Here is a 27,705-nt window from a genome sequence, read left to right as displayed (position 1 = left end):
TAAATCAGAAAGTGCTTTGAAAGCCTTGGAGATATGAGGACAGACAGCTCGCCCCCTGAGTTACAGGCTATGGGTTTCCATATCCTCACTCTCTGGCTATTTCCCCCTGAGAGCTCCTCATGTCAATGTCCATCGTAAAGTGCACGCGCCCAGGAAGGGTTCACAAAGCTCTGGCCCTGGTCTGGCCAGAGAGGAAAGGGAAATGAGCGCCTGGCATCGAGTGTATGCGTCAGGCACGCACTCCCCTGGGTGCTTTACAGCCGCTAAGTCAATCATTATGTCAATCAACGAGAAAAGTTAGACTCTTTTGTTCTGTATCCCAGACTTCTCTTAGCATGCCCCCAGATTCACTTACATACTTTTCCTTATTAAACTTCCAACCGTCTTACATTTCACCCACTTCTCTTCTTCCCGTCCTCAATCTGAACGTTGTTTTGGAGGCATGGAAGATGAAGATTTTGCAGCTGGTTCATTGTTCCCATCTGTTGATTTCTCATTGTCTTTATTGTGTAATCCATCACTTTAGGTAACTTTCTTAGCTTTACAGCATCCAAAAATGTGAATAGCATACTATCAACATACTATATCTGAGATAATATTAAATTTTAATACAAGAGCATCCCTGTGTAACCCAATCTAGAGAGTTTTAAAGGCCAGGAGCAGAAACAATGCTGTGAATGTCGAAGATAAATTTTTTTTTTTTTTTTTTTGCGGTACGCGGGCCTCTCACTGTTGTGGCCTCTCCTGTTGCGGAGCACAGGCTCCGGACACGCAGGCTCAGCGGCCACGGCTCATGGGCCCAGCCGCTCCGTGGCATGTGGGATCTTCTCGGACTGGGGCACGAACCCGTGCCCCCTGCATCGGCAGGCGGACTCTCAACCACTGCGCCACCAGGGAAGCCCCGAAGATAAATTTTTAAAGTTGGTTAGCAATGGCAAAGGAAGCAGAGAAGTCAAACTGTAATATTCCTGGGAAGGTTCAAAGAGTAATTTCATCAAGATGGGTGGAGCTAGAAGCCCCACTGCAGGGCGTAAAGCCCAGAACAGGTGGAGAAGTAGTGCAGGTCACCTGAATGCACTAGAGTTCCTTAAATCTGTCCACACATGAGGATAGGCTTTACAAAGAAGCTAGTGCTTCAAGTGCTTGGAATTCTTTGAAAGAGTTTCTACTAAATCCAAAGCGCTTGTAGATAATAAAGGTGGTGTATTTTTCATCACCAATTTTATTCTTGTTAAAGGAAAGCCATTTTAAAAAGAAGGGAATGAGACAGAGAGGGAGCAAGGCAAACTCAATTCCTTTTATCCCGGATGGGTGCTCTAAAACAGGCTCTGTTCTTCTGTAGAAGATTAGCAAGCATTTTCAGAATCTAATTTCTTATTTGCTTGCTTTTGTCACTCTTCAGCTTCCTCATGGAAGAAAAGCAGTGAAACAAAGAACAGGAAATTTCACCACTTGGCAGAACTGTCAAAATGGTTGTCCAAGCAAGAAACTGCATATTCACACAACCCACAACCCTAGTCTTGCCTCTCCATTTCCTTTGTAGAACGATTGGCCAGAAAAGAAAAGACAACACTGAGAATAAAGGCATGCAGGATTCTTTCCTATTTGGGGGCCCTAAATACCACCCCTTAATAACGATAATGAAAGTAAATAGGTTGATTACTAAAATAACACTGATGACTACTTAGGGTATGATAACCTCTGTGTTAAGAACTGCACATGGTTTAGCTCATTTAATTTTCATAATCCCATGAGTTCCATATTATTATTATTATTTTACAAATGAGGAAATGAGAGATAGTGATGGAAAGTGACAGAGCCAGACAGAGGACACTGGAGCCCCAGATCTTCATCATCACGTTCTTTTGTCTGAAATTCACACATCACACTCTCTGAGCATGGAGAATACACCCTCTGTAAGTATCTGGTGAATGAATGAAGAATAAACGGATGAATGTCAAGAACAGGGAAGCAGCTGGAAACAGAATAAATCTTAGAAGTAAGTTCTATTAACCACACAAGCAAATTATATTGGTGAAATAATAAAGAAATCAGTCAAAAGCCCAGCAGGTACATTATTCTGCGAATCAACATGCTAACAGCAACTAAGACACTAATACAAATGAAACATACCCTGTAACCAGTGATTTTTCATTATTAGACCAATCCTATGTGTGTGGCAGGAGGGCCACGGGAAAAGAAGTAGTTACGTTTCACAATCAAAGGGCAGAAATGGAATAGTTGAAACAGTGATTATTTAAGAACTAATTTGGTAGAATTTTCTATGAAGTTGGAAACGTTCTGTGTGTGCTTGTTCAACGTGGTAACCACTAACCACATGTGGCTGAAATGTGGCTTGTGTGACTGAGGAACTGAATTTTCATTTTACCAATTTTAATTAATTTGAATTTAAATGATCACATGAGGCTAATTGCTATTGTATTGGGCTGTGCAGAGACTGAGAATGCAATTATCGTTTTCCAGAATTATGTTGTCCATTTAACAACAACAACAAATACAAACGTGGTGAATTAATTGAGCACCAGATCTGAGCCTTGATAGCCTTGGGATTTTCTCATTCTGGCTGGAAGAGGTAGGGCTGTCTGTCCATGACTGCTCAACTCAGACCTGAGTGGAAAGGGGGAAAGCAACAATTGCAAGCTATTCAAACATCATCTGAAATCTGAAAAGGGGGGAATTAATATCCTGAGCTGGCTTGTTAGGGAGCGGGTCCTGGGAGCCAAGTGGAGACAACCGCCTGGAATTCAGCGGGTGTTGGTATCATTTCACCGCAAAGGATCCGCAGCTTGAAAAGAAGTGAACTTGCAAATTCAGATCTTCCCCAGCAGGTCAGACTGTAGAATGAGAAAAGACGCTGTCACTCCCACTGGCTTTGGGGTGAAGACTGTCAGAAATGTAGTTTGCAAGAGGAAAACAGAGGGAGCCTTCATGCTACGACGTCTCCTCCTTAATAATCCTTGGTGGTTGAGTCTGGGTTGCCCTGTGCACCTGGGAAGTACGTACACACTGTCTTGTCCTCCTGGGGCTGAAGGCGGCTGGGGCTGAGAGGCCACTTACAATTACCTGTGAGGCCGTCTCCTCTAGCTCTGGTCTCACGTGTCTCCTCTTTGCTCTCTCTGTCTAAGGAATAGAAGTGCTTCTCTCTGGCCAGGCTCCGAGCCATGTCCCGGACAAGGCGGATCTCAGGCAAGCTCATTTCTTGGGGGACCCAGCAGGGCAGTAGAGTTGACTGTGTCTTCCGTGTGTCAAAACCGCTGCACAAGGCAGGGCGCCGATAAAGAGAGAACTGAGGAGGCTGAAGGGCGCTGTCACTGCTTCAATGGCAGATCCAGGAGTTGGGTGGGCAGCCCTGGGGCTGGTCTGTGTGACACTTGCTACTCACAGGACATAGAGGCCCAGAGAAGGGCCTGCGAGAGAGAGAATCAGCATTGGGGTGGAAGGTATCCATTTCTTCAGCAGAGTACAGGACTTGGCAGGCCTGAAATGGAAGGGCATGTTTCTTCATGGTGGTTTAGGGCAACCGAAAATTTGACAGACATTGGCCCACAGCTGATCCTAACGAGAATCCTAGAGAATTCTTCAGTGGCAAACAGAAAGATAATTCAGACGTTAAACGATGCTGGAGGGATGGTAGCATCAATGATCTTCTCCAAGACTAAGGCCCATTTGGCGTCTACAACTTCAGGAAAGTGAACTTTCCAAGCATTGTACAAACCCATTTCGCAGATGCAGATCCAAGATGTGCGACTCTCGATTTTCAAATACAAATTTTAGGGCTTAAGGCATTTTGTCAGAAGCAGCCAAAAGTAGGTGGTCAAAGCATGATTTCTGTGCTCAGAGCCCTTTGAGACACCCGAGAGGGATTGTGTGATTTTGGGAGCGCTGAGCCTGCATCTTTAGTCAAAATCCTTCCTAGGGCTTCCCTGGTGGCGCAGCGGTTGAGAGTCCGCCTGCCGATTCAGGGGACACGGGTTCGTGCCCCGGTCCGGGAAGATCCCACATGCCGCGGAGCGCCTGGGCCCGTGAGCCATGGCCGCTGAGCCTGCGCGTCCGGAGCCTGTGCTCTGCAGCGGGAGAGGCCACAACAGTGAGAGGCCCACGTACCGCAAAAAAAAAAAAAAAAATTCCTTCCCAGGCAGGGGCTGCAATTCGTCTCTTCACCTTGATACTGCCTGAAACGCTACCAGGTGTGAAATCTTAGGACAGACTAGCATTCCCTTGGGAGATGACTAGCAATGTCTTCCTTCAACGTGACTCAGAACCCACAGAGCCAACTGAGTGTATGGGCGCCTGAGTCTGGGAGGAAGAGGAGAGGCAGTTTGGGAATATGTGGGCCCAGGACCTGGGGGTTAGAGAGATGACCTGGCAGGAGGTGGAAGGCCCCAGGGACAAACTTTCCTGTCCAAAAGTTTGCCCTTTGTCAGCCCTGCTGTTTAAATAGGACCTTTGCTGATGCCCAAGGTCTGGACTGATGTTTCAGCTGCTCTTTTTTTTTTTTTTTTTGCGGTACGCGGGCCTCTCACTGCTGTGGCCTCTCCCGCTGCAGAGCACAGGCTCCAGACACGCAGGCTCAGCAGCCACGGCTCACGGGACCAGCCCCTCCGCGGCATGTGGGATCTTCCCGGACCGGGGCACGAACCCGTGTCCCCTGAATCGGCAGGCGGACTCTCAACCAGTGCGCCACCAGGGAAGCCCTCAGCTGCTCTTTTATCAACTCCATTCTGATGTCACACACGCATTTCAACATCACTGAATGTCCTGTAGTGGAACTGACTCGCCTCCACATCACCCCATCTGCTCCCCCTTCTCTATTCCCATCTCAGCAAATGCTCCCCCTACCCACTCCATCGTCCGGCCTCAGAAACCTCAGGATTGCCCTCAACTCCTCCCTCATCCTCACCCCTACATCACATCAGTCACCAAATCCTGGTTACTCTACCCCCATAGTGTCTCCTGAGTTTATCCCCTCCTCCATTTTCTCCTGTTTGCATAGCTATTGCTACTGTCCTAATGCAGATCGTCATCACTTCTTGCCTTCACTAAAGCAACATTCACCTTTGGGTTTCCCTGCTGCCGATTCACCCTACACAATGTCAACAGAGGGCTAGCTTGCTGAAAAATAATAACTCTGGGGGGCTTCCCTGGTAGCACAGTGGTTAAGAATCTGCCTGCCAATGCAGGGGACACGGGTTCGAGCCCTGGTCTGGGAAGATCCCACATGCCGCGGAGCAACGAAGCCCATGCCCCACAACTGCTGAGCCCTCGTGCCTAGAGTCCATGTTCCACAAGGGAAGCCACCGCAATGACAAGCCCACGCACCGCAATGAAGAGTAGCCCCTGCTCGCCGCAACTAGAGAAAGCCCGCACGCAGCAACAAAGACCCAACGCAGCCAAAAATAAATTAAAAAAAAAAAAGCCTTTAAATTAAAAAAAAAAGAAATGGAAGGGAATTCTGTTATTGGCAGCAACATGGGTGAACCCGGAAAGTATTGTGCTAAATGAAATAAGCCAGAGAAAGACAAATACTGTCTGATAGCACTTATATGGGGAATCTAATACAAAGTTTAATATTAATAGAAAGTGACAGAGCAGGATGGTGGTGCCAGGAGGTAGGGGGTGGGACAATAAGGAGCGGTTGCTGAAAGGACACCAACTTTCCATTACAGGATGAATAAGTTCTGAGGATCCAATGTATAAATGGAGACTATAGCTGATAATACTGTATTGTATAATTGAAATGTGCTAAGAGAGTGGAACTTACGTGTTTTCAGACACACACAAAGTTATATATGTGAGGTGATTTATGTGTCAATTAATCAATGGTGAGAATCCTTACATAGTGTATACATATATCACATCATCAAATTGTACACTTTAAATATATTACAATTTTATTTGTGCATTATAACTCAATAAAGCTGAAAAAAGGAATCGACATTGCACATCATAACAGCCAACTTAAATATAAAAAGAGTTAACAACCGGAATAAAAAGTGAATGAAGGAAGGAAGAAAGAGGAAAATAAATTTGTGGCTGTTCCTTTCTGAACTTGGTTTAAACCACAGAAAACATATTCCTTTTTCAAGGGGTGGTCCCTGCAGTGAAATAGCTGTGTGGATGGCGTTTACACCTGCAATTCCTGTTTTCTAAGGGAAATAAATTTGCCTGTTATGTGAGAAACAGTGGGAAATGAGCAGTTTTTACTGCATGCCAAGATCTCACCTTGAAGCCACGAAGGATAATGGCTAATAAGGCTCTGGAGTGGGAGAGACTAAATCAGCAGCCTGCCCTCTCCCGATGCACTGGGCTGGGACATACCTGAGTGCCATGGAATGTCACGGTTCCTGTGACGGCTCACTAAGCATGAGGTCACGAGACGTGGGTTGACTTCAATGATGAAACACAAGTGAACTTGTCTGGGTCCTATGGCTCATGTGAAGAGGACGTTACATATATAATGTGGCTCTTTTTGGCCATTTGGGGAAGGGGGAAGTGAGACCAGCAACATTTACACATGCCTCCCTGCTTCTGCCTTGAAGAAAGCCATAATCTCAGATTTATGACTGCCCCAAAGCCATCAGATTGTTTCTTAAAAGTCAGATTTTTGGGCTTCCCTGGTGGCGCAGTGGTTGTGAGTCCGCCTGCCGATGCAGGGGACGCGGGTTCGTGCCCCGGTCCGGGAAGATCCCATATGCCGCGGAGTGGCTGGGCCCGTGAACCATGGCCGCTGAGCCTGCGCGTCCGGAGCCTGTGCTCCGCAACAGGAGGGGCCACAGCAGTGAGAGGCCCGTGTACCAAAAAAAAAAAAAGAGTCAGATTTTTCAAAATCCGTTTTCCAAAATCCATTTGTTCACACCACTTATATTTGACTGAATGAAAGTAACCGAGTATAACAAAAATAAATACTGTGACATTTTTCTCTAAGAATCCTAAAACACATATTGCATACTGACTGAGTTTACATGTAGATTTTCAATATTTTAAGATTCAAACCCAAAATATCTCATTTTTAATGATTATAAATGGAAATAGCCTTGTGTGTGAAAGTCTCATTTTTCTGATTTTACATGAGAAAATGTCTTAGAACTAAATTGGGAGAGTGAGAGGGTGATATTGCATATTTCTTAATGAAGTCATTTCTTCATTCATTCACACAGAAAAGTGTATTAGGAGCAGCACTATTTACAATAGTCAAGACATGGAAACAACCCAAGTGCCTGTCAGCAGAGGACTGGCTTAATAAGATGTGATGCACGCACGCACGTGCGCACACACACACACTGGATTATTACGCAGCCATAAAAAGGAACGAAATATTGTCATTTGCAGCAACATGGACAAACCTAGAGAATATTATGCTTAGGGAAATAAGTTAGACAGAGACAACTACTACAGGATATCACTTATATGTGGAATCTAAAACATAATACAAATGAATATATATACAAAATAGAAACAGACTCACAGATATAGAAAACAAACTTATGGTTACCAAAGGGAAGTGGGGGACAAATTGGAGTATGGGATTAACAGATACAAACTACTATACATAAAGTAGATAAGCAACAAGGATTTACTGTAGAGCATAGGGAATTATACCCAATATCTTATAATAACCTATAATGGAATATAATTGCAAAAAAAAATCACTATGCTATACACCTGAAACTAACACAATATTGTAAATCAGTGATACTTAAAAAGAAAAAAGCTGGTAGGTAGTATTGTGTTAGAGGAAAGGTGACCAACTGTTTCTGTTTCCCAAGGACTGAGGAATTTCCAGGGACCTGAGACCTCTCAGTGCTAAAACTGGGATGAGTTGATTGACCTGGCTAGAGCTGGTATGTCAGTGACAAATAAAGTATGATCCAGTAGCCATGTGACAGTAGTGCCTTAGGGGAGTACTGTTTCTATTTGTCTGTAGGAACACAAAAGAGGCTATTAACTGAACAATCCCAGGTGGTTTTTGACTTCCATTTCAAAGACCCTTGAGTTTGGGGGTTTTCTTTAAAGTTGTATTCCAGAACCATTTGGATGGGACTGCACGTTGAAGTACTCATTTTTAAAACACAACGAATCTAACAGTTTAGGTATGGTTGGGAAACCCCCCCCCCCAAAAAAAAGAGCAAGGAGAAAAAGAAAAAAAACTGGTCTGCCAAGCTTTGGGGACAGAATTTATGGAACTCAGCCTAGAATTTCACTGGTCTTAGGAGAATATTAGGACCTTCACTTAAGTCTCTGAAATCCAGAGTGTAAAAACCAGTTTGCCACATCTTCAGTTACTTAAATTGCACAGGGGTCCGGGTCGTACCTGTTTTATCTAGCACATAGCCCTGGGATCTGGATCAGCTCCTGGCACATCATAGGGAATCAGTAAATGTTAAATAAATAAGTAAATAAATGAGAAAGAAGCCCGCGATTGATGTGTATTGCATATTAGGAGCCTCAAACTTAACTTGAAATAGCTACTTCTTACTTGCCCACATGTAGCAAATTATTTGTATTTATACACGTGTTACAAGGTTTCATCTGGCTTTCTTAGAAATATATTGGTTTGTTACTTCATCTGAGAGTTTATTTGAAAGTGGATGCAGTCTTCAGAAAAATTATGCTTATAGTTTCGATATGCTTTATATATTTGGGGCTGCAAAGGAGAACTGGTTTGCTTTCTCAGAGAGATAAATCTAGTTCAGGTGCCTACTTGTGCATAGAAACCACGGCTGTATGCATTGCAGATCCAGAGCCTGCTGAGGTGGTGTAGTACGTGAAGGTGTCCCCATATACAGATTCGGTTTGGGAACTGAAGGGGGACAGTTGTACCGGTCTGTGGATCACAGTTGTGACACGTGTCTTGCACCCCTTCTGTCGACTCAGTCTACCCCACTTCCACCTTTCTCAACAATTCTTGCTGCTCAGTGCTTTCTTGCTTCCTGGCCCCTTCCCCTAAGACAATGTCCTTAAGATGTGTTTGGGACGGAGTGGTGCAGGGGGAGAGTTGGAAGGGCTGCAGAAAGAGTTTTGAAGGTGTTTTTTAAAAAAGTAGATTCCAGAGCCCAACCCAGACTTATAGTGCTGGTTGTTCTGTTTGCCTCTCCCAGACCTATCCCCCGCCTTCTCTGCTTGCTCTGTGCCCTGCCAGGCTGACCCTTGCTAACTGTGTCCCTGGCTCCTAGTCTGCTATCTGGCTCCTAACTGGGTTCAGTGGATGGGAGGTCCCAGTGGGAGATGAGAAACAGGAGGGGGGCGGGATGGGTCTGCTCCCTCAATTCCCTTCCTGCCCCATCCTCGCATCTCTGCAGTACCAGCATCTTCCTGGGCTGTTCCTGGCAGACAGCCCTCGTCTTCAACTGGGCCTCATCCTGGCTCCAGCTCATACCAGGCTAGGGTAACACAGTCTCCGTCCTCTGCCTTTTCAGCCCTTGGAGCAGTCATATCCTTCTGTCACTTGCCTCTGGGTGCCTCAACACCTCTGTCCACAGCTAAGTAAGCAGTCCCTCATCTTAGTCCCTTCACCTGAGCCATCCGGGTTGAATTCTGTCTCCTGATGAAACTGTAGCAGATATGCCTATGAAATCAGACTTTCTGACAGCAGGAATCTGTTGTTTTGTTTCCTTTTTATTTTTAATTGTGGTAAAATACACCCAACATAAAATCGAACACTTTAATCATTTTTAAGTGCATAGCTTGGTGGCGTTAAGTATCTTCATATTGTTGTGCAGCCATTACCACCATCCATTTCTGGAACTTTTTCATCTTCCCCAAATGAAACTCTGTCCCCATTCAACACGAAATCCCCTTCCTCCCTCCTGTAGCCCCTGGCAACCACCCTTCTACTTTCTGTCTCTGTGAATTTGACTGCTCTAGGGACCTCATATAAATGGAATCTTATGATATTTGTGTGTGTGTGTGTGTGTGTGTGTGTGTGTGTGTGTGACTAGCTTATTTCCGTAGCATAACGTCCTCAAGGTTCATTCATGTTGTAGCATGTGTCAGAATTTCCTTTTTAAGGCTGAATAAGTCTCCATTGTGTGTATGTAACACATTTGGTTTAGCAGTTCATCTGTCAATGGACACCTGTGTTGCTTCCACCTTTTGGCTATGGTGAATAATGCTGCCGTATATGTGCGTATAAATATCTGAACCTGCTTTTTAAATGGGCTGCCCAGGTAATTCTTATGCTCTTGGGTTTTTAGGAATCATTGCCGTTAGGAAATTAGAAAAGATCTGACATCACTGTTTGTATTCTTTGGCCCCAAATTTATAAACATTAACACATTACTTCTCCCGAGGTGCTTTATTTCTAATTATGGAATGAAACATTCATTCTCCCAGTTAATTGTAGGTACTACAGAACACATGGGGAGATATTTGGGGACTTCAGGGGACTCTCTCCTTGTCCTGAAACTATGTCGTCATGAAGCTTTGTCTGAGGGCAAACTCGTTTTAACCTGTCACTGATATTCAGAAAGTGCTAAGTCAGAAAGGGATCGTCTCCCTTCCTGAGCTTTCTAACATCCTCCGTTACTCAGACTTCTACTCGCAACCCTTTCCCATCATCTCTCTGCCTGCATCATGCGTGGTTAAATTTTAATTAGATGCCATTTTCTTTAGGGGGGTTTCTTGGAGCCCATTTCCCAAGATAGGATTAAACAGCCTGCCCTGTGGGTTCTGCACACTCATTACCATGTCTTATTCACTTGTTCACCTGCCTTTGGTCCTCACTATACTGGGAGTCCTGTTTCCCAGGAGTCTAGCCCTTCTGCTGCAGCTTCCCAGACCTCTCAGCATAGAAGTGTGGGTGGGTGGCTGTGGACGAAGCAGTAGGATGTGTGCATAGGGGGCGGCCCAGGAAACCTCAGCAGGTGGTGTGGAAGGGGGCAAGGGAAACTGGATATATATTATGCAAATTGTGTGTGAGCACGTGTGTGCCACGCCAGATTTGGTGAGCATTTGTAGACCGTATCTGAAAGTCATCAGCGCTAACGCTGACTATAGAATTAGCTAAATCAGAAGAAAAAAATTAGCTATTTATTTGACAATACAATTAAAGCCATAGATTTATGAGAACTGACCATTCTGAAATTCTATGCAGTATTGCAATAATCATATAGCTCAGCAGATTTTGTTTTATGTTGTTGTAAAAGCAGGATACCCTGTACACGTCCATAATTCTTATTTGCTCCTGGAGCATATTCGTCTATGTGCAACTCAGAAAAACTATGGTAAGGGCAATAGATGTGTCCCCATGATGCCATAGGGCCCTAGATTGAGGCCATGTAACTCCAACTGGGCGGGTAGAGGGTTGGAGAAGATTCCTGGAGATACCTACACTGCATTTTAGAGGAGAAGGGGGTAGAGCTTGATGAATAAAAGTGGGAAGGGAATTTCAAGCCCAAGGGACAGTATTTGAAATCTTTAGTTACCGCAGAGTAATGAGAGCTGGTTCTATGAGTCGTAAGTGAAAATCCATTGCATTACATTTGCATATTACTTCAAACATCTTTTTTTTTTTTTTTGGCTGTACCATGCGGCATGAAGAACTTCCCCGACCAGGGATCTAACCCGTACCCTCTTGCAGTGGAAGCACAGAGCCTTAACCACTGGACCATCAGGGAAGTCCCGCAAACATCCTTCTTGCTCTCTGTCTCTGTCAGAACATTACCTGTTGATGCTTGGGCAAGGCCAAAAACTTGGTGGATGTAGTTAAAGAAGAAACTAATTTTCAGTTAAAGTGTTTAAGATCACTTCAGATTTGGAAGTCATGGATCTTCTCACATTAGGGCCACTTTAGGGTTTTTTGGTTGAAGGTGGGTGAGACTTTGGTGACTGGGAGGGGATAGGCTATTCTAAGGCTGGAGAAAGAAAGTTCCAGTGAGCTGAGGAAGGAAGCCGTAGTGGTGGAGACTGACTGACTTCATTCATCACCCTACAACCGTGTGTTTGGGTTGCCTAATGGGGTGGTGTTAGAAAGCTGGAGTGTATCCAACTTTGTAGGACGCTCTATGACTATAGGTCCTGGGAATAATGCTATCTCTCCAGGCACAGAAGGGAACAGAAGGATGGGAGAGGGGAGCGAAATTGACCAAGGGTCGTTTTGCCTAAATCAGCATGACCTCAGAGGAACTTGGATTAGAGTTATAATAATGTAATGGCCTAAACTAATGCCTGTAGATCTGGAACGTGTCCTTCTAGGTTTAATGGACTCCCTTTAAAGGAAATTCATTTTCTCTTTCCTCATATGACCAAGTAGATAAGAATATAATTCTTTCACCACTCCCAAGAGCTAGATAAGGTAACCGGGGAGTAGTCACAATACCTGATCCTTAATACTAGCTGTGCCGCTTACCTCTGTGTTACCTGAAGCAAGTCACCAACTTTCTCTAGCATCAGTTTCTTCATCTGTGAAACGGATGATTGCATAAATGATCACTCAGCCCTCTAGACCTTATAACTCAAACATTCTGTAGTTCAGTTACTATCTGTCTTCTAAGGCAATGATTCTCAACTTGGGGTGACTTTACTCCCAGGGAACAGTTGGCAAGGTCTGGAGATGTTTTTGGCGGTTAAAGGGTTGCTATGGAATCTAGTGGGTAGAGGTCAGGGATGCTAATAAAAGCCTTCAGTGAGGAGGACAGCCCCCACTCCAAGTGTCAACAGGCCAAGGTGGAGAAACCCTGCTCAAGGGGTAGAAACTCAATAAAGGAAATGACACTAGCTTTTTCTCTGTACAAGTCTGGCGGGGGAAGTTATGTCAGGTCCCATGCCATGCTCTACGGAGAAGTAACATAGCATGTTAGGAATAGCATGCCGAGATGCTTCCCCCCCCGCCATGTAGAGTGTACACTATTAAAATGAACTATTTTTTCTCAATAGATTTCATTGAAGATGCTGAGATAAACTCTAATTGAATGTACCATCTAGAAACATGGAACTACAAAGAGAGAGCAGTGGGATCAATTTACATCCTCCTCTGCACACCCACTGGGCAAGTCTGAGTGTGAAATGCCTATTTACTCAATAGTTATCAGGCTGAGCATTTCAAAACACCTCTCTTTAAAGAAGCTCAGAGTGCTACATCTAGTGCGGTAACACCACTCCTCTGCTTAGCTTAGTGTTGTACATTGCACTTTAAGGGAAACTGAAGTATAGATGGTATTGCTGAGGCCACATCTCAAGGGCAGTGGCGGACTTGGGATCATGAATTGGCTCCGCTGCTTCTTGGCTCCAGGTGTAACCCATTAGCACATGTTGTCCATTGCCAGGGTTTCTACCATACGTACGCGTTCCATATAAGCTGTGCCTCTTCAAGATAAGCTTCTGCAAATCCTACTTGTGAGGTTTCAATGAGATCATGTATCAGAAATCACCTCATGTATAAGTAGATGCTCAGGAAATGTTTGTGCTCTTTGGAGGGAGCATGCTGACGCTGAGTGGCAGCAGTGGGGAGATCTTGAAATTAAATGTCACCTCCACGCTTCTCCCTCTCCTCAGCCTGTTTCCTGAATTGAAGCAGGTGGTCATTGAAAGTTAAGGGAGTTTGTTCTGTCTCAATTTGGATGTGTTTCATGTTTGGGTAACATGGGGGAGTAAGACAAGTGGCACCAAAACAGCCTTGTTTCAAAGTTCCAGTGGCCGTGAGGACTAATTGCTATGTTAACAAGAATGAGAATTTATTCAGACTTGCTGGATCAATGGACACATTCAATTTTCTGCATGCACAGCTCAGTTCTGTTTCTGCCTCCGGATGTGCATTCCAAAGAGGTAGCAGTATAGGGAATCTCAGTTTGGGGTGCCCTTCTGCAAGAAAGAGCCCAAAGGCTGGTTTCAGCCACTGCCATCTTTTTCTATTCACCTCTAGTCTCTCTTCTGAATCCTTCTACCTACAGAGTTCTGTTTTTTCAAATGCAAAATAAGTTTACTTATTTTGAGTAATAAGAGGCCTCCTGAGAGGCTGTGAAAATCCAGTTCTATCCTTGCCTGATGACTGAAGGAAACAAGATCTTGAAGGGAGGTTAGAAAAAAAGAGAAGAAAAAGCAACTAGCATGGAATTTGAAAACATTTCATTTTCCTTTGTAGAGATGGACTTCAGTTTGGTCCAGGATGGATGGTCCAGCTATTCTGCTGACAGCACTTTTCCAGGCAAGGCTTTTGTTGTTGGATTGATTTCAAGCGTTACTCCCACCCCCACCACGTTTCATAGAGTAAAGCTGTTTCTAAAAAAGTACCTGTGGCATTGCCTGTCCTGAAGATCGACCTTCATGGGTTGCTCAAATACCAATACCAACTCATTGTCAATATATACTCTTACGTATAAAATCCACTACATGATCCTAGTCACCAGTTAAAAGGCTAGTCTAAGCAAATGTTCTTAAAGGAGTTGACCTGAACAGCCTTCCTGTGTGGCAGGGAGATCAGACTGAGCTTAATCTACCTCTACCCTGCACAAAGACATGTCTGGGTGTGTCTAGGAGATTAGTGGATTGTGGTCCACAAGGATCTACTTAAATAACGGAGGCATTGATCTGGATTATTTGGGGATTGTAAATTTGAGAAATCTAACTTAAGTATTTTAAAGGGGGTGAAACGAGAATGTGATCATGCTTCCAGTTAATGTAAGCTTTAGGCTTGACTGGATCCAGGTGCTCCAACAATGTTACCATCAGGAATTTCCACCTCTTGATGGAGGTTCTCTGTTGGTTTTATTTCTTGACCCCAAGTTAATGGCAAAGTATTTACCACTCATATTTGCAATTCTATCAGCTTCAAGCCCAGTGGAAAGAGAGGGGAAAAGAGCTCATTTTTCATCCAGTATTTGAGCAAAAGTTTTGGCTTTGAATTTCACTGGTATAGTTCTCATCTCTATCAATCTACTCTCTTGAAACTGTTCTGCTCAGTCACCAGACTAGGATGAATGTGCACCTCTATCTGCCTGAGATGGCCCTTGTTTATATTTGTTGTCTGGGCATAAATATTAATAACGTCCTCTTGTAGCCATTCCCTAGGATGGCTCCCAATTATCCCAGTTGTCCACACTCTTCTGTGGTCCCCTTCCAGACTGAGTAGGGCTGACCTACTGAAATGTGTGACCATTTCAGCCTTGCTCTCTTGGATCACCTGCTCTGGAGGAAGTCAGATTCCCTGTTGTCAGGACACTCAAGCTGCCTGTGGGGAGGCCCATGTGATGAAGTACAGAGGCTTCGGCCAACGATGAGCACTAACTTGCCATGTGAGTGAGCTACCTTGGAAGCAGATCTTACAGCCCCAGCCAAGCCTTCAGATGACTGTAGCCCTGGCCGATATCTGAATCCCATCTCATGAGAGGTCCCGAGGCAGAACTGTCCAGCAAAGCCACTTCCGAATTCTAGACCCACATACACTGTACAAGATAATAAATGTTTGTTATTACCTTAAGCCATTAAGTTCTGGGGATAATTTGTTACACAGCTATAGATTACTAATACACATCCTCTTTCATTCTCAAAGGTGTCCCAGTTTGGGAAATAAATGTTCATCCTACTAATGACTTCCATGTTGACAATCTTAGTCTTCAAGTCTCAGTCAGTTCTCAGACTCATTTTACTCAATGTGTCAATAGTATTTGATACAGTTGGTCACTCCCTACCCTTTGATCTGCTTTCTTCAGTGAGTCTTCGGGGTACCGCTCTCACTGGCTGCTCCTGCTCAGGCTCTTCTGCCGCACCCTTATTCGTTCCATAGTTCTGGAAGTTTTGGGGCCTCCAGAATCCTTCAGAAGAGGTTCTCAGACACTTTCTCTTACTTATCAATGCTTAGTACCTATTTGAGCTCACTCAGTCCCATTGATTGGTATGATGAAGATGCCCAATTTTAAATCATCAGTTCAAATCTCTTCCTATATTCTAATCTTGTATATTCAGCTGCCTAATCAAAATCTCTACTGGATGCTTAATAGGCATCTTGAAATCAACACATCCGTAATCAGAGTTTTGATCTTATCCCACCAGCCTGCTTCTCTGTCAGACCTTCCAATCCCAAAGACATCTAATTCTATTTTTCAAGTTACTCAGGCTAAAAACTTTAATTCTTTTCCCTTCCACCTAACATCCAATATGGCAGCAAATTCTGAGTCCAACCATGTCCTCCAACCCCACTGCTGCTACCCTGATCCAAGTTACCATCATCTTTCACCTGTATTATTTCAATAGCCCCCAAGTGGTCTCCATACTTCCCCTCTTGGTTTTTCTCAGTCTGTTTGCTGCACTACAGCCAGAGTGTGATAATTCTAAGACCTAAGTCAAATCATGTCACTCATCTGCTTAACCTCCCACAATGGCTCCTAATCTAACTCAGAAGAAAATATAAAGTCTCTCCCAAGGCTTGCAAGACTCTATGTGATCTGCCTAGGAGAACTGCCTAATCTTTGACCTCATTTCCTCCTCATTCTCTCTCCTCCAGCTACACTGGCTTCCTTGGGGTTGCCTGAAGATGTCAGGTGCAGTCCAACCCAGGGTCTTTGCACTTGTTGGTCCCTCTGTTTGGGATGTTTTTCCCCCAGATGTTCATACGCCACCTCCTTCACTTCATTCTGTCTCCGTTCAAAGATCACCTTGTCATAGTGGTCCTTGCTGACGACTGTATATAAAGGACTATCCCTACCATTACTCTCTGTCTGTTTACCTTCCTTTGTTTTTCCTCTTAACAATGGTCACAGTCACCTGACGGAGTTGTAAGATGTTGGCAACATTGGTGGAGGGAACTTCTGCCACGTTGGGAAATGGCGCCAGTAGCTTCAGCATCCTCAGCCGATGGAAGCCTGGACGTGGTCCTTCACAACTTTGACAGGTGTACCACCAGCCTTGGAGCAGTTCTATGGGCACCATCAGAGCACCATCTTCTGGGCACTGACAGCAGAGCTGGTTGGGTATGGCTAATCGTAGCACTCATCTCCAAGCAAATGGGACAGGGAGAGGAGAACAGTGGATATCCCTGGGAGCCAACAGAACTAGCACTCAGGCAAGTGAGACAAGCCCTAGGAGAAGCCAGACTCTTGCACTAGGTTGTCAGCTCCTTAGGGCAGGGTTCATGACTATCCTGCTCACAGCTGTATCTCTACACCACAACTGGTACATATTATTGTCTCAGTGATACTTGTTGAATTAATCAATAGCTTTTCATGAAGAGTTTGAGTGTAGCCAGAAGTCTATTTGAGAATGGAGGGCTGGAGACCCAGGAATATTGTTTACAATATTACAAAAGGTTGTTTACATCTTATTTGTTCAGGGACATACAGGGACACTAGGAAGATAATTATAAAAAGTCCTTTCTATTTAAAATCTCTCGCCTTGTTGGGCTTCCCTGGTGGCACAGTGGTTAAGAATCTGCCTGCCAATGCAGGAGACAGGGGTTCGAGCCCTAGTCCAGGAAGATGCCACATGCTGTGAAGCAACTAAACCCATGCGCCACAACTACTGAGCCTGTGCTCTAGAGCCCGCAAGCCACAACTACTGAAGCCTGAGCACCTAGAGCCCCTGCTCCGCAACAAGAGAAGCCACCGCAATGAGAAGCCTGCGCGCAACAACGAAGACCCAGTGCAGCCAAAAATAAATAAATAAATTCGTAAAAAAAAATCTCTCTCCTTGTGGACCCATGAGCTGTAAAATTCCAGACCTGGGTTTGTCTTCACAACTCAGAGGCTAGGGGCTCTGGCTCATTACACTGGTTACTCTTAGCCTTGAAATTGTGTTCTATTCCTTTTTGTGCTGTGGCCATCCCTGGGTTTTGCTGGCGGTTGAAATAGGACTGCCCCACTACCTTTCTTTAAACACTGCGAAATTTCTGGTGTTCTCTGGGCAAGTAATGGACTCCCGCTGCAGGAAATCTGAGAATGGAGGATATGAGCAAATAGCTAAGTCCCAAATCTCTCAAATAAACTCCTTCCCCTCTTTCCCTTATTTCTTAACTATTTATTGTCAACAATGTCCCAAGCAGTATGATACATTGGGATGATAGTGATAAAAGATATCTAATTTGTTTAAAAAAATTTCTTTTGCTAAATAAAAACAAAATGCGGAATCATGCACAGTGCTTGGAAAAAAAAATACAAATTGTCAGTTTAGGCTCAGAAATTTTCCCCTGGTTTTGGCTTGTGTGTCTAAGGCTAGATCTTGTGACGTGAGAAAGAGAAATGCATATATAGGGAATAAGACCCTTGAAGAGGTTGCCATTTAGATGTTAGATCAAAGAGATTATGATTCATTCAACTGGACTTTTGAAGGCCTATCCAAGTCTTGGTGACTTTGAGGTTTGCACGTTACCATTGAAAACTTGGTAAGCCAAAAATAAAAATAAAAAAAAGAAAACTTAGTATGGCTTATTCCATGTAATTATGCAACAATTTGAAAGTGAACACCAGATTGAAAGATGTACTAAAAGTGGCCGAGCTCCATCTTTGTGAGTAGAGGTTACCAGAAAGACCACACTGAATGAACAGCAGCCCACAGGCCAGACTGTATGTATGACTGGGCTAAATTCTGCTACTGTTTCCAGAGCTGGTTGTTTTCAAGGCGCTTCTTGGGTGCAACCAGGCTGCCATACTTTCCTGATTTATTTCCTACAGGTGCTTCATGTTTTGTTCTTTTCTCCCTACTGGCTGTTGTTTGAGGTGGCATTTCTGTGCATCCCCATTAAAGTATTTTGTGTGCCCACATTTTCTACTCAAAATTCCAATACTCGGATGATGATCAGGTATCCTGTTGACAGCTTTCCAGATCTGTGTAATTGTGAGCCAGTTTTTACCATTTCGTGTTAGAAGTGACTGGAGTTGTTACCAGTCCAAGCTCGCTCTGCCCGCCTCACGACAGGCCAATAAATCGGAGACGAGGTGTTGAGGCAGGGAAGAGGACTTTGTTCGGAAAGCAAGCCGCGACGATGGCAGACTAAAGTCTCAAAATAACCATCTTATCGGGGGTTTGGATGCCAGTTTCTTTTATAGCACAGAGAGGGGGCGGAGGTGTGGAAATAAAGTAAAAAGGCCATAGTTTTGCAAATACCCCTGCAATGGCCAGCCTCGGGGAGGGGATATGTTAATTTCTTCTTTCTTGCAGCCATTCCCAGGTGGAACAGGGTCCAGATGTTTCCCTGAACAAAGGCACTTTGGTTTAACATTCAGGCAGAGGAGCAGTGTTCCCCGAGGCAGGCCATTATGTATAGACAGTATCCTTTTAGTGAACAAAAGCAGCAGAAAGCAAAGATTAAAGTAAAAGAAACAGATCCATCATGGAGTCCGAGTTGGCTCTTCCCTGTTACACAGTCACTATTTTCTAACCCAAAATTAGACTGAGCATCAGTAAGATATGCGATATATGTAAAGCCCTAGATTTATGCAAGAAGATACAGGGGGTATTACTGCTCTATGAGCCAGAGGCAAGGATGCCCAAGCTTCGTAGACGTGGAGAGGGTAGCCTCCACCCTGGCCCCCAGAGGCTTCCTTTTCCGCTGAAAGCCTGCGACCCACAACAGGTCTGCTCCATACATGGCAGGTGAAAACCCACCTTTTGTCAACTAGTGCTTTTCCAGATAACGTTTTACCCCTTAGGCTGAGTGTAGTTTTTGCCTTCAGCTCTTTTTTTTTTTTTTTTTTGCGGTACGTGGGCCTCTCACTGTTGTGGCCTCTCCCATTGCGGGGCACAGGCTCCGGACGCACAGGCCCAGTGGCCATGGCTCACGGGCCCAGCCGCTCCGCGGCATGTGGGATCCTCCCGGACTGGGGCACGAACCCACGTCCCCTGCATCGGCAGGCGGACTCCCAACCACTGCGCCACCAGGGAAGCCCGCATTCAGCTCTTTGCCTTCAGCTCTTTACCTTCATTGGTGTGATGTAACTAAAATATTTCTAGAGGATCAAATTATTTGAGGATGGCTGTGATAAGCCCCTCTTTAAATGAGCCTTGACTAAGCAGGGACAAAGCTTCAGGAGACATTTCAGACTAACATTTTTTTCAAATGGGTTAATTAGAGTTGAAGAGCAATTATTTAAAGTTGAATAGTATAGGAAGCTTTTATATAATATTTGTGTGTTTTTCTATTCTATAATATTCAGTATGTGATAAAGAAATCAGAGAAAATATTAAAGAAATTAGAAACCATTCAATGAATGCAATCTATGTGTTTAGAGAATCATTTTATGTAACTTCTCTGCTTTCCTGGAGTCACCACAGACAGTTAATACAAAATGACTTCAATCCAATGTGTTTTCAATGAATTTCTGAACTTTCTGCTTGTAACATCCTCACTCTGCTTACAAATATTTTCTTAAATCTCTGATCTGTTTGAGGATGAATACACAATCCTATCCAAAGGACTAAGAGCGTTGAGAAATGGAATGTTGCCTGCCGTATCAGTAAACGAAGGATGTCCCAGCCATCAGTGATTGCAGCCACCTCCAAAGGTGAGCTGGTGAGCCCTGAGGGAACTCAGGAAGGGAACAAAGAATACCTGCTATCTAGCAGCCATCAGACTGCAGCCAGTCCCTAAGGTGAGCCCAGAGGAAACTCAGAATGTGAAAACAGGATCCTGGCCTGAGATAGCTGAGGTGCATATCAAAGGAATGATTTCAGTGAGCCACATTCTTGCATTTTCCCATACTTGGAAAAGCACTAAATTCCTTAACTTGAGATTCCTAGTTTTCTTTAATTAACAATAATCTTTTGATGTTCAGACTACTGCCCTTTGTTACAAAACTCCTGTATATCCTGTCTCCCCCTTCCCCTCCTCAGGGTAGTATTCTCAGGGTTGCTTGAGATGCTGACTCCTCAGCTTGAAGTCCTAAACACTTCTGCCAAATAAAATAGAACTCTCAACTTTTAGATTGTGAGGGTTTTTTTTCTTTTTTTCAGTTGACAGCATCCTGAGTTTGGGATTCTCTTTCTTACGAAGCCCCATCACTGCTACATTCAAAAGAGGTGTGAAAATATCTAGGTTAAGCCATATATGTTGACGTAAATCGGATAAAAAAAATACAAACTCTTCAGCAACCTGATTTTTTTTCACTCCAAACATAATGTGGACGTACAGAACTCCACTTTATATTTTTTAATGATTGCATAGCTCTCCACTGTATGTGTGTGCTGTAATTTATTTCAACAAGCCCCTATTAATTGACATTTCAGTTGTTTCCTGTTTTTTGTAACTTGTAAACAATGACATTTAACATCCTGGGAAATATATCTTTGCATACTTAGACAAATATTTCTATAGGATAAATTCCTATAAGTGGAATTTTTGGCTCAAAGGAAACATACATTAAAGCTATAATAGGTATTGCTAAAAAGTCATTCCTTTCCACCTTCTTGCCAACTCTGGGTATTTGCATATTAAATCTTTGCCAATTTGATGTGTCAAAACCATACTGTTGTTTAAATTTGCATTTATTTGATTAGGAAAGAGGCTGAATATCTTTTCATATATTTACTAGTAAAAATATATTTTTACTTCTCCATTTGAAAACTGCCTACTCGTGAGCTTTGCTCATGATTCCATTGGATTGCTCTTTTTCTCATTAACTTTTTGAGCTCTTTATGTGTTATAAACTCTACTTTGTCACATCGCTGTAACTATTTTCATATTGATCAATTATTGGTTACCGTGAAGTATTTTTCTATTCCACTTTATTATCAAAGGCACCCTCACTTGGCTTTCTGGGAAAGTCCTGTAAATTTTTGTGAGAAATTATAATAAAGACATTTATTTTAACATTATTATCAAAAAGGGAGCAAGAACCATTGTCTAAATATAGATTAAGTGAAGAAATGTAAATTTTTTTTTTTTATCAAGCATGCAAAGGTTGTGACAATGTCTGCGAGAATAAAAACTTAAATTCTTCTAGAAGATTCTTGAAGCCTGGAAATTCTCTTAGGCCAAAAGTCTTGCACCTCTAAGGGGAGCATTTCCGCCAATTACACTCCCTTCTCAACTCCAGCAGGAGTGGGTCATATCACAGAAATAATGGGGGTCATTCACACATTCTGGCTCATCATTAATCAGTCTTGTCACCTGGTGTCCCAGAACCACTCCCTCATCTGTAAAATGCATATAATGGTACCTGACTTATAGGGCTACTGTGATGATTAAATTAAGTACAATGTGCAGAGGAGATGCTCAGTAATATTTGTGTTTCCACCCAGTCCCAGGAGTTTTGTTTAAAAAAAAATGTACCTGTAACTACTAAGCTGTGACAGAAACATTTGAAGTGTAAGATCATGAACAAGTCAAATGTAAATGTTCAGCTTTTTCTTAAAACACTCAAATGCCGAGACTCCTCACACACAAGTATGAAGCCGAAACTGGCCTCTTGGACCACGACACCAAATTAATTCTCAGAGACAGAGCTTTGGGTGAAGTAGAAAAGAATAGCTTTATTGCTTTGCCAGGCAAAGGGGTTCACAGCGAGCTAATGCCCTCAGAACTGTGTGTCCCAAACTGGAGCAGGTAGTGAGGAGTTTTATAGTAATGGTGCAAAGGGGGCGTGATCAGCTCGTGGACATTCTTCTGATTGGTTGGTGGGGAGGTAAGTGGGAGTCGGCATCGTCAACCTTCTGGTTCCACCTGGTTTGGGGTCTACCTGCTTGTGGGCAGCATGCAGTTAACCTCTCCCACCTGGTGGGGGTTTCAGTATCTGCAAAACAGCTCAAAGATGTTGTTGTGTGTATCCCTTGAGGGAGAACCAGGACTCTGCCCCAAGGCTGCACTATTGTCTCCTGACTGCTCCTCCCTTGTCTCTGCATCCCCTCCCTTCCCTAATTAGTATCTGTTTGAACCTGCTCCTTGGAACTCAGGGAAGGTCCTGGAGGCTGAATGAAGCCCATTTCCTGTCATCAAGAAATGGGGGACACAGAAAGCCTCTTGTGCCCAGGAGCCCCGCAGAGTCCTGCTAGGTATCAAGTATATGAAGATTATTTGATTCTCTAGAAAGGGGTTGAAACTGTATTCTCTATATGATAGTTAATGACCTCTGTGCATCTTAAATATTTAACATTTATAATGAAAATGATGTTTACTAGGGAAAGACCATGCTTCAAGATAAATATTAGTATCATAAACCACTGAAGTGAAAGAAGAGGCCAGTCATGGTCCAGGAGGTGGATAGGGGAGCCTGTAGAAGTGATAGATCCCTTGTAGATTTACTTTTGCCGGCAGAGTCTCAAGTATTTTTAGGCAATATTCTACTGGGGAGGAAAACAGTGTCTATGTGACAAGTCTTGTTGATGGTATGCACTGTTGACATCATATAGTGAAAGTGACATGACCTCTGTAGTCTTCCTCCCCAAAACCCATAACCCCTGTCTAATCACGAGAAAGTCATCAGACAAACCCCAGTTTAATTGTACCAAATACCGGACAGTATTCCTCCAACTGTCACGGTCATCAAAAAGAAGCAAAGTCTGAGAAATTGTCACAGCCCAGAGGAGCCTAAGGAGGCATAAGGACTAAATGCAATGTGAATCCTGGCACAGAAAAAGGACCGGAGGCAAAAACTAAGGAAATTCACATAAAGTGTAGATTTTAATTAACAATAATGTATCAATATGGATTCATTAATTGTAACACGTGTACTATACTAATGTAAGATGTTGATAATAGACTAAACTAGATATGAGGTATACGGGAATTCTCTGTACTTTCACACTTTTTCTGTAAATCTAAAATATTAAGTTTATTATTTTTTTAAAGGCTCCTTAGATTGCCATCCATTTCACTCCTACTAGCTACGCTTAAAAGCAAAAATAAAACTTCCCCAAGATGCCTGGAAGAACAGTATGCTTTCAAGAAGGTTAAAATCCCAGCCCCACACATCAGCATTTGATTTTCTCCAGTTGTGTCTCAGATACTTGTCTTCTCTCTCTGTCTGGGTTGCTCACTGTTTTGGGAGCCCATGTGGATGCCCGTGGGACACCAGCGGATGCTCAATAAATGCTTACTAATTGATGGAGCGATATGATCATTTAGTCTTCATTAAGTGAATTCTGGTCATACCAGAGTTCCTGTTATAGAATAACTGTTTTCCAAGAAGCTGCCCTAGAGACCGAGTCATGGGGGCAACACCCAGGGTCAGCCTGCACACGTGCATGCAGCCAGCTCTGCTCACATTCACGTTCACACAGGGCAGCAGATCAGTTCTGGATACAGAAGTGGAAGATTCAACAATTCAACAAGCTTGTCTTTTAACAGAGGATACGGCAGCAAAATTTGGTTGAGTATGACATCATCTTAAATATACCCAGTTCAGGCAGAAATCACTCATTCATTTAAAAACCAGCAAACAAGTAGCAAAAGCGTGTCATCTCTCAGCTGGATGGTATACTAGGAATTTGCCAGCATTTTATGTGAATGAATGAACCAAATCATTTATCTGACTAATTGACTAATATAAATTTGCACATTCAAATGAATGCATATTCCAAGCCAGTTTGGCGTGTTACCCATCTATACACCCCAGAGTACTGTACTGTTTGCAGAGCATGTGGAATATAGAGGAATGTCAAGTTTATGTCTCATGTATGTGTGTGTGTGTGTGTAAGCACGCTAGTGGATCTGTGTATGTGTTGCTGTGATGTTGATTACTAATAGAGTTGTGCCAGAGGAAGAAATGGGAAGAAATACCTTATATTTAGTGGTCTTTCCAAATCAATTGTAAATGAAATTGTTTCCTAGTATTTTCTTGTACGTTGGTAATAAAAATGGTGAGGGTCATGACTGAGTGCTGACTTTCCAGGCCCTGAAGATGGTAACAGAAGGCACCCAGCAGGCCTGCCCACTCCTGTTGTTAATTAAAGTGTTTTCACGTTCTCCGGGGTATAATGCACTCTGGGCACAGAGCCCCAGAGAGTCTGGTGTTGTCTAATGATCACACATTCAAATAAACACGGTGGGGGGCACCAGGGAACAGATCACTTCCCCCACTTCATTAATGACTGCAATGCTCTGCAAATGTCTGAGGTGCACTGGCTCCATTTCTCATGAATTATAAATATTAGTCAGGCTCCCAATTGCTCAGCGGTTCAAGGTAAGGAGGACCCCTACCTGCTCAGCGGAGACCTCCACAGGGTAGGGAGTGACACTTGCAGCTCAGAGCTGTCTTGATCGCATCCACTAGATGATTCTTGCCAAAGCAGATTTTCTCTGACTTATGACACCTCTTGGTCTGAACTGCACTGTAATTCTCATTTGTCGGCACTATTAACAAATTTGTCTGCATGTGAAAGATGGAGAGCTTCACAAAGCTGATGTGGAATTGTCAGAGGGTGAATTTGCACACACCAAAATCATCTTGAGGCTCTCACAGCCTCAGAAAAAAAGACACATTTTAAATAGTCAACATCCTTCCAAACTGCTAAACTAAATTGCATAAAAGTCTCCCCAATACTTTGAATTTTAGCTGAAAGAAAGCAGGGGTAATTTTATTTCAGAGAGGTTATACAGTCAAAAAAATCTCTTTAGGAACTAGATGACAAAAAAAAATGCCATGATTTTGACACTTTGGGTGTTTTTATTTCAGTTAGGATATCACAAATGCAACTTTATTTACATTGTATATTATATTCCCCAAAGTGCTATGTATGTCTGTAAACCTCATTTAATCCTCACAACAGGTAGAAGCTTATTAGTTTATTGTATAAATAACAAAATTGAGGCTCAGAGAGGTTGAAAGATAGACTCCAGACCACACAGTATGTAGCAGAACTTATCCTCACATCCAGGTCTTCTGAAGACAAGAACATTCACCATGGTAATCATGCTTCATACTGGAAGGCCATTTATGTATTTCAGCCTTTTGCTTCAGTGAATATTGACCCTACAACTTTATTTTGTAAAGAACCCTGTCCTATATGTAAAGGCTTAACTTTCTTTGACATATATTTGGTTAGTTGTGAAGTAGCCCAGCTGCTCTAAGTTGAAAAGTTTGTTAGCAAACCATCAAATTTTGCTGAGTCATTCACTTACCCATAGCTTGAATTGAATTAATTAATAATAGTTGAGATGGTCATAGTGATATTACTTTCCTTAATATATGAAAGACACTTCAGATGCTGAATGTCAAGGAGACATAGACCAGAGGAAGAGCCCCCTGCTCCCCCTCCTCCCTTTCCCCTCCCCAAATTGTATAGTTAGTTGGTGAATGTGATCATGATATCTTGTATTTGTGTGATATTTTTGTGTAGTTTTTGTGTGCAAAAAGGGCTTTTATGGTTGGTGATATTTAAGCCTCACAAATCCCATAATCAGTAGGTAGATATTATCCCAATTTAAGGATTAAGCTGAACCATGGTTTGCACGTGACAAAAATCTTAGTCCCTTCTTCCTTCCTTACATGTTACCTGACCTGTCCAAGAGCACACACAGTGTCAGGAGTGGCTTGGATTCTGAGTTCCAGTCTCACCATTTTGTACTAACACTCTCTTCTCATTCACAGCTGAGCAGAGACTTCCCAACATATACTCATACCCCGATAGCATAAAAACATTCATTTATAATGCTATTACCAAACAGAACTTGGGTCAGCTCTCCCAACATGCAGCAAAGCCAATCTACTGACACTGGGTTGTGATGAAGGAAAGTGCAGCATTTATTGCAGGGCGCAAATCAAGGAGAATGGGCAACTCATGCTCAGAAAACACAAACTCCCCAATGGCTTTTAGGCAAAGTCTTTTAAAGACAGTGTTAGGGGAGAGAGTCATAGGATGCCTGATCAGCTTGTGAACCTTCTTCTGATTGGCTGGTGGTGAGGTAATCAGGAGTTAACATCGTCAGCCTTCTGGTTCCAACCAGTCTGGAGTCTAGGTGCTTGTGGTCAGCATCACGGTTTCCTCTTTTAGAAAGTAAGACTCAGATTAAATCTGAGAATTTTTTTTTTTTTTCTGCAGTACACGGGCCTCTCACTGCTGTGGCCTCTCCTGTTGCGGAGCACAGGCTCTGGACGCGCAGGCTCAGCGGCCATGGCTCACGGGCCCAGCCGCTCTGTGGCATGTGGGATCCTCCCGGACCGGGGCACGAACCCATGTCCCCTGCACCGGCAGGCGGACTCTCAACCACTGCGCCACCAGGGAAGCCCGAGAATATTTTTAAAATGTCTTTTACACGATCATGTACTAGGAAACCAATTTTGTACTAAACTGATTAAATAATACATTTATGATCTATACTGCACTTATAGCTCTTTTGTAAATATAAACTATAATTTATTCTCTATTTTATACCTGTTTTGCTGTAACATTTAAGGAAAGACCAGACTTTTTTTTTTTTTTAAAGAGTTTATTTAGAAAGTATCCTAGTGTAAACAAATTGTACCACTTTGATTTTCTTTTAAAACAAGACTCATGATGCAAAGATGAAGCTACTCAGGAGGACTGTGCTTCTCTAGAAAGCTGAAGTTTTTTGTTTTTTTTGTTTGTTTGTTTTTGCGGTACGCGGGCCTCTCACTGCTGTGGCCCCTCCCGTTGCGGAGCACAGGCTCCGGACGCGCAGGCTCAGCGGCCATGGCTCACGGGTCCAGCTACTCCGCGGCATGTGGGATCCTCCCGGACCGGGGCACGAACCCATGTGCCCTGCATCGGCAAGCGGACTCTCAACCACTGCGCCACCAGGGAAGCCCAACCATACATGATTAATAAAGATTTAGGAACTCTTAGTTTCTAAAGAACAGCTCAAAG

The sequence above is a fragment of the Pseudorca crassidens genome, chromosome 10 (genome assembly GCF_039906515.1).
Source record: "Pseudorca crassidens isolate mPseCra1 chromosome 10, mPseCra1.hap1, whole genome shotgun sequence".
Classification (NCBI taxonomy): domain Eukaryota; kingdom Metazoa; phylum Chordata; class Mammalia; order Artiodactyla; family Delphinidae; genus Pseudorca; species Pseudorca crassidens.
This window is presented reverse-complemented; position numbering follows the sequence as displayed.